Raw genomic sequence first — 13,531 nt, forward strand, 5'->3', positions numbered from 1 at the left:
ATGACACAACACATCATGATTGCATCTTGTTGAATTTCCAAGAAAAGTAGTACTTTATGTGCTCAAACACACATATTTTGTGACTTTTCAAACTTTGAAGCTCGATAGCTTCGGCAAATAAAGACCAAATTTGTTAAACAAAGTGTCAAAATAATCACCTCAACGAGATTTTGAAGATGTCACAACACATCATCATTGCATCTTGTTGAACTTCCAAGAAAAATAGTACATTATGTGCTCAAACACACAACTTTTGTGACTTTTCCAATTTTGAAGCTCGATAACTTTGGCAAATGTGGACCAAATTTGTTAAACAAAGTGTCAAATTAATCAGCTCGACAAGGTTATGAAGATGTCACAACACACCATGATTACATCTTGTTGAACTTCCAAGAAAAATAGTACTTTATGTGCTAAAACAAACATATTTTGTGACTTTTCAAACTCTGAAGCTCGATAACTTTGGCAAATGTGGACCAAATTTGTTACACAAAGTGTCAAAGTAATCACCTCAACGAGATTTTGAAGATGTCACAACACATCATGACTACATCTTGTTGAACTTCCAAGAAAAATAGTACTTTATGTGCTCAAACACACAACTTTTGTGACTTTTCAAACTTTGAAGCTCGATAGCTTCGGCAAATGAAGACCAAATTTGTTAAACAAAGTGTCAAATTAATCAGCTCGACGAGATCTTTAAAATGACACAACACACCATGATTATATCTTGTTGAACTTCCAAGAAAAATAGTACTTTATGTGCTCAAACACACATATTTTGTGACTTTTCAAACTTTGAAGCTCGATAACTTTGGCAAATGTGGACCAAATTTGTTAACCAAAGTGTCAAATTAATCAGCTCGACGAGATCTTTAAAATGACACAACACATCATGATTGCATCTTGTTGAACTTCCAAGAAAAATAGTACTTTATGTGCTCAAACACACATATTTTGTGACTTTTCAAATTCTGAAGCTCGATAACTTTGGCAAATGTGGACCAAATTTGTTAAACAAAGTGTCAAAATAATCACCTCAACGAGATTTTGAAGATGTCACAACACATCATCATTGCATCTTGTTGAACTTCCAAGAAAAATAGTACATTATGTGCTCAAACACACAACTTTTGTGACTTTTCCAATTTTGAAGCTCGATAACTTTGGCAAATGTGGACCAAATTTGTTAAACAAAGTGTCAAATTAATCAGCTCGACAAGGTTATGAAGATGACATAACACACCATGATTACATCTTGTTGAACTTCCAAGAAAAATAGTACTTTATGTGCTCAAACACACATATTTTGTGACTTTTCAAACTCTGAAGCTCGATAACTTTGGCAAATGTGGACCAAATTTGTTACACAAAGTGTCAAAGTAATCACCTCAAAGAGATTTTGAAGTTGTCACAACACATCATGATTACATCTTGTTGAACTTCCAAGAAAAATAGTACTTTATGTGCTCAAACACACAACTTTTGTGACTTTTCGAACTTTGAAGCTCGATAGCTTCGGCAAATGAAGACCAAATTTGTTAAACAAAGTGTCAAATTAATCAGCTCGACGAGATTTTTAAAATGACACAACACATCATGATTGCATCTTGTTGAATTTCCAAGAAAAATAGTACTTTATGTGCTCAAACACACAACTTTTGTGACTTTTCGAACTTTGAAGCTCGATAGCTTCGGCAAATGAAGACCAAATTTGTTAAACAAAGTGTCAAATTAATCAGCTCGACGAGATTTTTAAAATGACACAACACATCATGATTGCATCTTGTTGAACTTCCAAGAAAAATAGTACTTTATGTGCTCAAACACACAACTTTTGTGACTTTTCAAACTTTGAAGCTCGATAGCTTCGGCAAATAAAGACCAAATTTGTTAAACAAAGTATCAAATTAATCAGCTCGACGAGATCTTTAAAATGTCACAACACACCATGATTACATCTTGTTGAACTTCCAAGAAAAATAGTACATTATGTGCTCAAACACACAACTTTTGTGACTTTTCCAATTTTGAAGCTCGATAACTTTGGCAAATGTGGACCAAATTTGTTAAACAAAGTGTCAAATTAATCAGCTCGACAAGGTTATGAAGATGACATAACACACCATGATTACATCTTGTTGAACTTCCAAGAAAAATAGTACTTTATGTGCTCAAACACACATATTTTGTGACTTTTCAAACTCTGAAGCTCGATAACTTTGGCAAATGTGGACCAAATTTGTTACACAAAGTGTCAAAGTAATCACCTCAACGAGATTTTGAAGATGTCACAACACATCATGACTACATCTTGTTGAACTTCCAAGAAAAATAGTACTTTATGTGCTCAAACACACAACTTTTGTGACTTTTCAAACTTTGAAGCTCGATAACTTTGGCAAATGTGGACCAAATTTGTTAACCAAAGTGTCAAATTAATCAGCTCGACGAGATCTTTAAAATGACACAACACATCATGATTGCATCTTGTTGAACTTCCAAGAAAAATAGTACTTTATGTGCTCAAACACACATATTTTGTGACTTTTCAAACTTTGAAGCTCGATAACTTTGGCAAATGTGGACCAAATTTGGTAAACAAAGTGTCAAAGTAATCACCTCAACGAGATTTTGAAGATGTCACAACACATCATCATTGCATCTTGTTGAACTTCCAAGAAAAATAGTACATTATGTGCTCAAACACACAACTTTTGTGACTTTTCCAATTTTGAAGCTCGATAACTTTGGCAATTGTGGACCAAATTTGTTAACCAAAGTGTCAAATTAATCAGCTCGACGAGATCTTTAAAATGACACAACACACCATGATTACATCTTGTTGAACTTCCAAGAAAAATAGTACTTTATGTGCTCAAACACACATATTTTGTGACTTTTCAAACTTTGAAGCTCGATAACTTTGGCAAATGTGGACCAAATTTGTTAACCAAAGTGTCAAATTAATCAGCTCGACGAGATTTTGAATATGTCACAACACATCATGATTGCATCTTGTTGAATTTCCAAGAAAAATAGTACTTTATGTGCTCAAACACATAACTTTTGTGACTTTTCCAATTTTGAAGCTCGATAACTTTGGCAAATGTGGACCAAATTTGTTATCCAAAGTGTCAAATTAATCAGTTCGACGAGATCTTTAAAATGACACAACAATTCATGATTGCATCTTGTTGAATTTCCAAGAAAAATAGTACTTTATGTGCTCAAACACACAACTTTTGTGACTTTTCCAATTTTGAAGCTCGATAACTTTGGCAAATGTGGACCAAATTTGTTAAACAAAGTGTCAAATTAATCAGCTCGACGAGATTTTTAAAATGACACAACACATCATGATTGCATCTTGTTGAATTTCCAAGAAAAATAGTACTTTATGTGCTCAAACACACAACTTTTGTGACTTTTCCAATTTTGAAGCTCGATTACTTTGGCAAATGTGGAACAAATTTGTTAACCAAAGTGTCAAATTAATCAGCTCGACGAGATCTTTAAAATGACACAACAATTCATGATTGCATCTTGTTGAATTTCCAAGAAAAATAGTACTTTATGTGCTCAAACACACATATTTTGTGACTTTTCAAACTTTGAAGCTCGATAGCTTCGGCAAATAAAGACCAAATTTGTTAAACAAAGTGTCAAATTAATCAGCTCGACGAGATTTTTAAAATGACACAACACATCATGATTGCATCTTGTTGAATTTCCAAGAAAAGTAGTACTTTATGTGCTCAAACACACATATTTTGTGACTTTTCAAACTTTGAAGCTCGATAGCTTCGGCAAATAAAGACCAAATTTGTTAAACAAAGTGTCAAATTAATCAGCTCGACGAGATCTTTAAAATGACACAACACACCATGATTACATCTTGTTGAACTTCCAAGAAAAATAGTACTTTATGTGCTCAAACACACATATTTTGTGACTTTTCAAACTTTGAAGCTCGATAACTTTGGCAAATGTGGACCAAATTTGTTAACCAAAGTGTCAAATTAATCAGCTCGACGAGATCTTTAAAATGACACAACACACCATGATTACATCTTGTTGAACTTCCAAGAAAAATAGTACTTTATGTGCTCAAACACACATATTTTGTGACTTTTCAAACTCTGAAGCTCGATAACTTTGGCAAATGTGGACCAAATTTGTTAAGCAAAGTGTCAAATTAATCAGCTCGACAAGGTTATGAAGATGTCACAACACACCATGATTACATCTTGTTGAACTTCCAAGAAAAATAGTACTTTATGTGCTAAAACAAACATATTTTGTGACTTTTCAAACTCTGAAGCTCGATAACTTTGGCAAATGTGGACCAAATTTGTTACACAAAGTGTCAAAGTAATCACCTCAACGAGATTTTGAAGATGTCACAACACATCATGACTACATCTTGTTGAACTTCCAAGAAAAATAGTACATTATGTGCTCAAACACACAACTTTTGTGACTTTTCCAATTTTGAAGCTCGATAACTTTGGCAAATGTGGACCAAATTTGTTAAACAAAGTGTCAAATTAATCAGCTCGACAAGGTTATGAAGATGACATAACACACCATGATTACATCTTGTTGAACTTCCAAGAAAAATAGTACTTTATGTGCTCAAACACACATATTTTGTGACTTTTCAAACTCTGAAGCTCGATAACTTTGGCAAATGTGGACCAAATTTGTTACACAAAGTGTCAAAGTAATCACCTCAACGAGATTTTGAAGATGTCACAACACATCATGACTACATCTTGTTGAACTTCCAAGAAAAATAGTACTTTATGTGCTCAAACACACATATTTTGTGACTTTTCAAACTTTGAAGCTCGATAACTTTGGCAAATGTGGACCAAATTTGTTAACCAAAGTGTCAAATTAATCAGCTCGACGAGATCTTTAAAATGACACAACACACCATGATTACATCTTGTTGAACTTCCAAGAAAAATAGTACTTTATGTGCTCAAACACACATATTTTGTGACTTTTCAAACTCTGAAGCTCGATAACTTTGGCAAATGTGGACCAAATTTGTTAAACAAAGTGTCAAAGTAATCACCTCAACGAGATTTTGAAGATGTCACAACACATCATCATTGCATCTTGTTGAACTTCCAAGAAAAATAGTACATTATGTGCTCAAACACACAACTTTTGTGACTTTTCCAATTTTGAAGCTCGATAACTTTGGCAAATGTGGACCAAATTTGTTAAACAAAGTGTCAAATTAATCAGCTCGACAAGGTTATGAAGATGACATAACACACCATGATTACATCTTGTTGAACTTCCAAGAAAAATAGTACTTTATGTGCTCAAACACACATATTTTGTGACTTTTCAAACTTTGAAGCTCGATAACTTTGGCAAATGTGGACCAAATTTGTTAACCAAAGTGTCAAATTAATCAGCTCGACGAGATCTTTAAAATGACACAACACACCATGATTACATCTTGTTGAACTTCCAAGAAAAATAGTACTTTATGTGCTCAAACACACATATTTTGTGACTTTTCAAACTCTGAAGCTCGATAACTTTGGCAAATGTGGACCAAATTTGTTAAACAAAGTGTCAAAGTAATCACCTCAACGAGATTTTGAAGATGTCACAACACATCATCATTGCATCTTGTTGAACTTCCAAGAAAAATAGTACATTATGTGCTCAAACACACAACTTTTGTGACTTTTCCAATTTTGAAGCTCGATAACTTTGGCAAATGTGGACCAAATTTGTTAAACAAAGTGTCAAATTAATCAGCTCGACAAGGTTATGAAGATGACATAACACACCATGATTACATCTTGTTGAACTTCCAAGAAAAATAGTACTTTATGTGCTCAAACACACATATTTTGTGACTTTTCAAACTCTGAAGCTCGATAACTTTGGCAAATGTGGACCAAATTTGTTAAACAAAGTGTCAAATTAATCAGCTCGACAAGGTTATGAAGATGACATAACACACCATGATTACATCTTGTTGAACTTCCAAGAAAAATAGTACTTTATGTGCTCAAACACACATATTTTGTGACTTTTCAAACTCTGAAGCTCGATAACTTTGGCAAATGTGGACCAAATTTGTTAAACAAAGTGTCAAATTAATCAGCTCGACAAGGTTATGAAGATGTCACAACACACCATGATTACATCTTGTTGAACTTCCAAGAAAAATAGTACTTTATGTGCTAAAACAAACATATTTTGTGACTTTTCAAACTCTGAAGCTCGATAACTTTGGCAAATGTGGACCAAATTTGTTACACAAAGTGTCAAAGTAATCACCTCAACGAGATTTTGAAGATGTCACAACACATCATGACTACATCTTGTTGAACTTCCAAGAAAAATAGTACTTTATGTGCTCAAACACACAACTTTTGTGACTTTTCAAACTTTGAAGCTCGATAGCTTCGGCAAATGAAGACCAAATTTGTTAAACAAAGTGTCAAATTAATCAGCTCGACGAGATTTTTAAAATGACACAACACATCATGATTGCATCTTGTTGAATTTCCAAGGAAATAGTACTTTATGTGCTCAAACACACAACTTTTGTGACTTTTCCAATTTTGAAGCTCGATAACTTTGGCAAATGTGGACCAAATTTGTTAACCAAAGTGTCAAATTAATCAGCTCGACGAGATCTTTAAAATGACACAACAATTCATGATTGCATCTTGTTGAACTTCCAAGAAAAATAGTACATTATGTGCTCAAACACACAACTTTTGTGACTTTTCAAACTTTGAAGCTCGATAGCTTCGGCAAATAAAGACCAAATTTGTTAAACAAAGTGTCAAATTAATCAGCTCGACGAGATCTTTAAAATGACACAACACACCATGATTACATCTTGTTGAATTTCCACGAAAAATAGTACTTTATGTGCTCAAACACATAACTTTTGTGACTTTTCCAATTTTGAAGCTCGATAACTTTGGCAAATGTGGACCAAATTTGTTATCCAAAGTGTCAAATTAATCAGTTCGACGAGATCTTTAAAATGACACAACAATTCATGATTGCATCTTGTTGAATTTCCAAGAAAAATAGTACTTTATGTGCTCAAACACACAACTTTTGTGACTTTTCCAATTTTGAAGCTCGATAACTTTGGCAAATGTGGACCAAATTTGTTACACAAAGTGTCAAAGTAATCACCTCAACGAGATTTTGAAGATGTCACAACACATCATGACTACATCTTGTTGAACTTCCAAGAAAAATAGTACATTATGTGCTCAAACACACAACTTTTGTGACTTTTCCAATTTTGAAGCTCGATAACTTTGGCAAATGTGGACCAAATTTGTTAAACAAAGTGTCAAATTAATCAGCTCGACAAGGTTATGAAGATGACATAACACACCATGATTACATCTTGTTGAACTTCCAAGAAAAATAGTACTTTATGTGCTCAAACACACATATTTTGTGACTTTTCAAACTCTGAAGCTCGATAACTTTGGCAAATGTGGACCAAATTTGTTACACAAAGTGTCAAATTAATCAGCTCGACGAGATCTTTAAAATGACACAACACACCATGATTACATCTTGTTGAACTTCCAAGAAAAATAGTACTTTATGTGCTCAAACACACATATTTTGTGACTTTTCAAACTCTGAAGCTCGATAACTTTGGCAAATGTGGACCAAATTTGTTAAGCAAAGTGTCAAATTAATCAGCTCGACAAGGTTATGAAGATGTCACAACACACCATGATTACATCTTGTTGAACTTCCAAGAAAAATAGTACTTTATGTGCTAAAACAAACATATTTTGTGACTTTTCAAACTCTGAAGCTCGATAACTTTGGCAAATGTGGACCAAATTTGTTACACAAAGTGTCAAAGTAATCACCTCAACGAGATTTTGAAGATGTCACAACACATCATGACTACATCTTGTTGAACTTCCAAGAAAAATAGTACATTATGTGCTCAAACACACAACTTTTGTGACTTTTCCAATTTTGAAGCTCGATAACTTTGGCAAATGTGGACCAAATTTGTTAAACAAAGTGTCAAATTAATCAGCTCGACAAGGTTATGAAGATGACATAACACACCATGATTACATCTTGTTGAACTTCCAAGAAAAATAGTACTTTATGTGCTCAAACACACATATTTTGTGACTTTTCAAACTCTGAAGCTCGATAACTTTGGCAAATGTGGACCAAATTTGTTACACAAAGTGTCAAAGTAATCACCTCAACGAGATTTTGAAGATGTCACAACACATCATGACTACATCTTGTTGAACTTACAAGAAAAATAGTACTTTATGTGCTCAAACACACATATTTTGTGACTTTTCAAACTTTGAAGCTCGATAACTTTGGCAAATGTGGACCAAATTTGTTAACCAAAGTGTCAAATTAATCAGCTCGACGAGATCTTTAAAATGACACAACACACCATGATTACATCTTGTTGAACTTCCAAGAAAAATAGTACTTTATGTGCTCAAACACACATATTTTGTGACTTTTCAAACTCTGAAGCTCGATAACTTTGGCAAATGTGGACCAAATTTGTTAAACAAAGTGTCAAAGTAATCACCTCAACGAGATTTTGAAGATGTCACAACACATCATCATTGCATCTTGTTGAACTTCCAAGAAAAATAGTACATTATGTGCTCAAACACACAACTTTTGTGACTTTTCCAATTTTGAAGCTCGATAACTTTGGCAAATGTGGACCAAATTTGTTAAACAAAGTGTCAAATTAATCAGCTCGACAAGGTTATGAAGATGACATAACACACCATGATTACATCTTGTTGAACTTCCAAGAAAAATAGTACTTTATGTGCTCAAACACACATATTTTGTGACTTTTCAAACTTTGAAGCTCGATAACTTTGGCAAATGTGGACCAAATTTGTTAACCAAAGTGTCAAATTAATCAGCTCGACGAGATCTTTAAAATGACACAACACACCATGATTACATCTTGTTGAACTTCCAAGAAAAATAGTACTTTATGTGCTCAAACACACATATTTTGTGACTTTTCAAACTCTGAAGCTCGATAACTTTGGCAAATGTGGACCAAATTTGTTAAACAAAGTGTCAAAGTAATCACCTCAACGAGATTTTGAAGATGTCACAACACATCATCATTGCATCTTGTTGAACTTCCAAGAAAAATAGTACATTATGTGCTCAAACACACAACTTTTGTGACTTTTCCAATTTTGAAGCTCGATAACTTTGGCAAATGTGGACCAAATTTGTTAAACAAAGTGTCAAATTAATCAGCTCGACAAGGTTATGAAGATGACATAACACACCATGATTACATCTTGTTGAACTTCCAAGAAAAATAGTACTTTATGTGCTCAAACACACATATTTTGTGACTTTTCAAACTCTGAAGCTCGATAACTTTGGCAAATGTGGACCAAATTTGTTAAACAAAGTGTCAAATTAATCAGCTCGACAAGGTTATGAAGATGACATAACACACCATGATTACATCTTGTTGAACTTCCAAGAAAAATAGTACTTTATGTGCTCAAACACACATATTTTGTGACTTTTCAAACTCTGAAGCTCGATAACTTTGGCAAATGTGGACCAAATTTGTTAAACAAAGTGTCAAATTAATCAGCTCGACAAGGTTATGAAGATGTCACAACACACCATGATTACATCTTGTTGAACTTCCAAGAAAAATAGTACTTTATGTGCTAAAACAAACATATTTTGTGACTTTTCAAACTCTGAAGCTCGATAACTTTGGCAAATGTGGACCAAATTTGTTACACAAAGTGTCAAAGTAATCACCTCAACGAGATTTTGAAGATGTCACAACACATCATGACTACATCTTGTTGAACTTCCAAGAAAAATAGTACTTTATGTGCTCAAACACACAACTTTTGTGACTTTTCAAACTTTGAAGCTCGATAGCTTCGGCAAATGAAGACCAAATTTGTTAAACAAAGTGTCAAATTAATCAGCTCGACGAGATTTTTAAAATGACACAACACATCATGATTGCATCTTGTTGAATTTCCAAGGAAATAGTACTTTATGTGCTCAAACACACAACTTTTGTGACTTTTCCAATTTTGAAGCTCGATAACTTTGGCAAATGTGGACCAAATTTGTTAACCAAAGTGTCAAATTAATCAGCTCGACGAGATCTTTAAAATGACACAACAATTCATGATTGCATCTTGTTGAACTTCCAAGAAAAATAGTACATTATGTGCTCAAACACACAACTTTTGTGACTTTTCAAACTTTGAAGCTCGATAGCTTCGGCAAATAAAGACCAAATTTGTTAAACAAAGTGTCAAATTAATCAGCTCGACGAGATCTTTAAAATGACACAACACACCATGATTACATCTTGTTGAATTTCCACGAAAAATAGTACTTTATGTGCTCAAACACATAACTTTTGTGACTTTTCCAATTTTGAAGCTCGATAACTTTGGCAAATGTGGACCAAATTTGTTATCCAAAGTGTCAAATTAATCAGTTCGACGAGATCTTTAAAATGACACAACAATTCATGATTGCATCTTGTTGAATTTCCAAGAAAAATAGTACTTTATGTGCTCAAACACACAACTTTTGTGACTTTTCCAATTTTGAAGCTCGATAACTTTGGCAAATGTGGACCAAATTTGTTAAACAAAGTGTCAAATTAATCAGCTCGACAAGGTTATGAAGATGTCACAACACACCATGATTACATCTTGTTGAACTTCCAAGAAAAATAGTACTTTATGTGCTAAAACAAACCTATTTTGTGACTTTTCAATCTCTGAAGCTCGATAACTTTGGCAAATGTGGACCAAATTTGTTACACAAAGTGTCAAAGTAATCACCTCAACGAGATTTTGAAGATGTCACAACACATCATGACTACATCTTGTTGAACTTCCAAGAAAAATAGTACTTTATGTGCTCAAACACACAACTTTTGTGACTTTTCAAACTTTGAAGCTCGATAGCTTCGGCAAATGAAGACCAAATTTGTTAAACAAAGTGTCAAATTAATCAGCTCGACGAGATTTTTAAAATGACACAACACATCATGATTGCATCTTGTTGAATTTCCAAGAAAAGTAGTACTTTATGTGCTCAAACACACATATTTTGTGACTTTTCAAACTTTGAAGCTCGATAGCTTCGGCAAATAAAGACCAAATTTGTTAAACAAAGTGTCAAATTAATCAGCTCGACGAGATCTTTAAAATGACACAACACACCATGATTACATCTTGTTGAACTTCCAAGAAAAATAGTACTTTATGTGCTCAAACACACATATTTTGTGACTTTTCAAACTTTGAAGCTCGATAACTTTGGCAAATGTGGACCAAATTTGTTAACCAAAGTGTCAAATTAATCAGCTCGACGAGATTTTGAATATGTCACAACACATCATGATTGCATCTTGTTGAATTTCCACGAAAAATAGTACTTTATGTGCTCAAACACATAACTTTTGTGACTTTTCCAATTTTGAAGCTCGATAACTTTGGCAAATGTGGACCAAATTTGTTATCCAAAGTGTCAAATTAATCAGTTCGACGAGATCTTTAAAATGACACAACAATTCATGATTGCATCTTGTTGAATTTCCAAGAAAAATAGTACTTTATGTGCTCAAACACACAACTTTTGTGACTTTTCCAATTTTGAAGCTCGATAACTTTGGCAAATGTGGACCAAATTTGTTAAACAAAGTGTCAAATTAATCAGCTCGACAAGGTTATGAAGATGTCACAACACACCATGATTACATCTTGTTGAACTTCCAAGAAAAATAGTACTTTATGTGCTAAAACAAACCTATTTTGTGACTTTTCAATCTCTGAAGCTCGATAACTTTGGCAAATGTGGACCAAATTTGTTACACAAAGTGTCAAAGTAATCACCTCAACGAGATTTTGAAGATGTCACAACACATCATGACTACATCTTGTTGAACTTCCAAGAAAAATAGTACTTTATGTGCTCAAACACACAACTTTTGTGACTTTTCAAACTTTGAAGCTCGATAGCTTCGGCAAATGAGGACCAAATTTGTTAAACAAAGTGTCAAATTAATCAGCTCGACGAGATTTTTAAAATGACACAACACATCATGATTGCATCTTGTTGAATTTCCAAGAAAAGTAGTACTTTATGTGCTCAAACACACATATTTTGTGACTTTTCAAACTTTGAAGCTCGATAGCTTCGGCAAATAAAGACCAAATTTGTTAAACAAAGTGTCAAATTAATCAGCTCGACGAGATCTTTAAAATGACACAACACACCATGATTACATCTTGTTGAACTTCCAAGAAAAATAGTACTTTATGTGCTCAAACACACATATTTTGTGACTTTTCAAACTTTGAAGCTCGATAACTTTGGCAAATGTGGACCAAATTTGTTAACCAAAGTGTCAAATTAATCAGCTCGACGAGATCTTTAAAATGACACAACACACCATGATTACATCTTGTTGAACTTCCAAGAAAAATAGTACTTTATGTGCTCAAACACACATATTTTGTGACTTTTCAAACTCTGAAGCTCGATAACTTTGGCAAATGTGGACCAAATTTGTTAAACAAAGTGTCAAAGTAATCACCTCAACGAGATTTTGAAGATGTCACAACACATCATCATTGCATCTTGTTGAACTTCCAAGAAAAATAGTACTTTATGTGCTCAAACACACAACTTTTGTGACTTTTCGAACTTTGAAGCTCGATAGCTTCGGAAAATGAAGACCAAATTTGTTAAACAAAGTGTCAAATTAATCAGCTCGACGAGATTTTTAAAATGACACAACACATCATGATTGCATCTTGTTGAATTTCCAAGAAAAATAGTACTTTATGTGCTCAAACACACAACTTTTGTGACTTTTCCAATTTTGAAGCTCGATTACTTTGGCAAATGTGGACCAAATTTGTTAACCAAAGTGTCAAATTAATCAGCTCGACGAGATCTTTAAAATGACACAACACACCATGATTACATCTTTTTGAACTTCCAAGAAAAATAGTACTTTATGTGCTCAAACACACATATTTTGTGACTTTTCAAACTTTGAAGCTCGATAACTTTGGCAAATGTGGACCAAATTTGTTAACCAAAGTGTCAAATTAATCAGCTCGACGAGATTTTTAAAATGACACAACACATCATGATTGCATCTTGTTGAACTTCCAAGAAAAATAGTACATTATGTGCTCAAACACACAACTTTTGTGACTTTTCAAACTTTGAAGCTCGATAGCTTCGGCAAATAAAGACCAAATTTGTTAAACAAAGTGTCAAATTAATCAGCTCGACGAGATCTTTAAAATGACACAACACACCATGATTACATCTTGTTGAACTTCCAAGAAAAATAGTACTTTATGTGCTCAAAGACACATATTTTGTGACTTTTCAAACTTTGAAGCTCGATAACTTTGGCAAATGTGGACCAAATTTGTTAACCAAAGTGTCAAATTAATCA

Source organism: Euwallacea fornicatus, unplaced genomic scaffold (assembly GCF_040115645.1).
Source record: "Euwallacea fornicatus isolate EFF26 unplaced genomic scaffold, ASM4011564v1 scaffold_56, whole genome shotgun sequence".
In the NCBI taxonomy this organism is placed as follows: domain Eukaryota; kingdom Metazoa; phylum Arthropoda; class Insecta; order Coleoptera; family Curculionidae; genus Euwallacea; species Euwallacea fornicatus.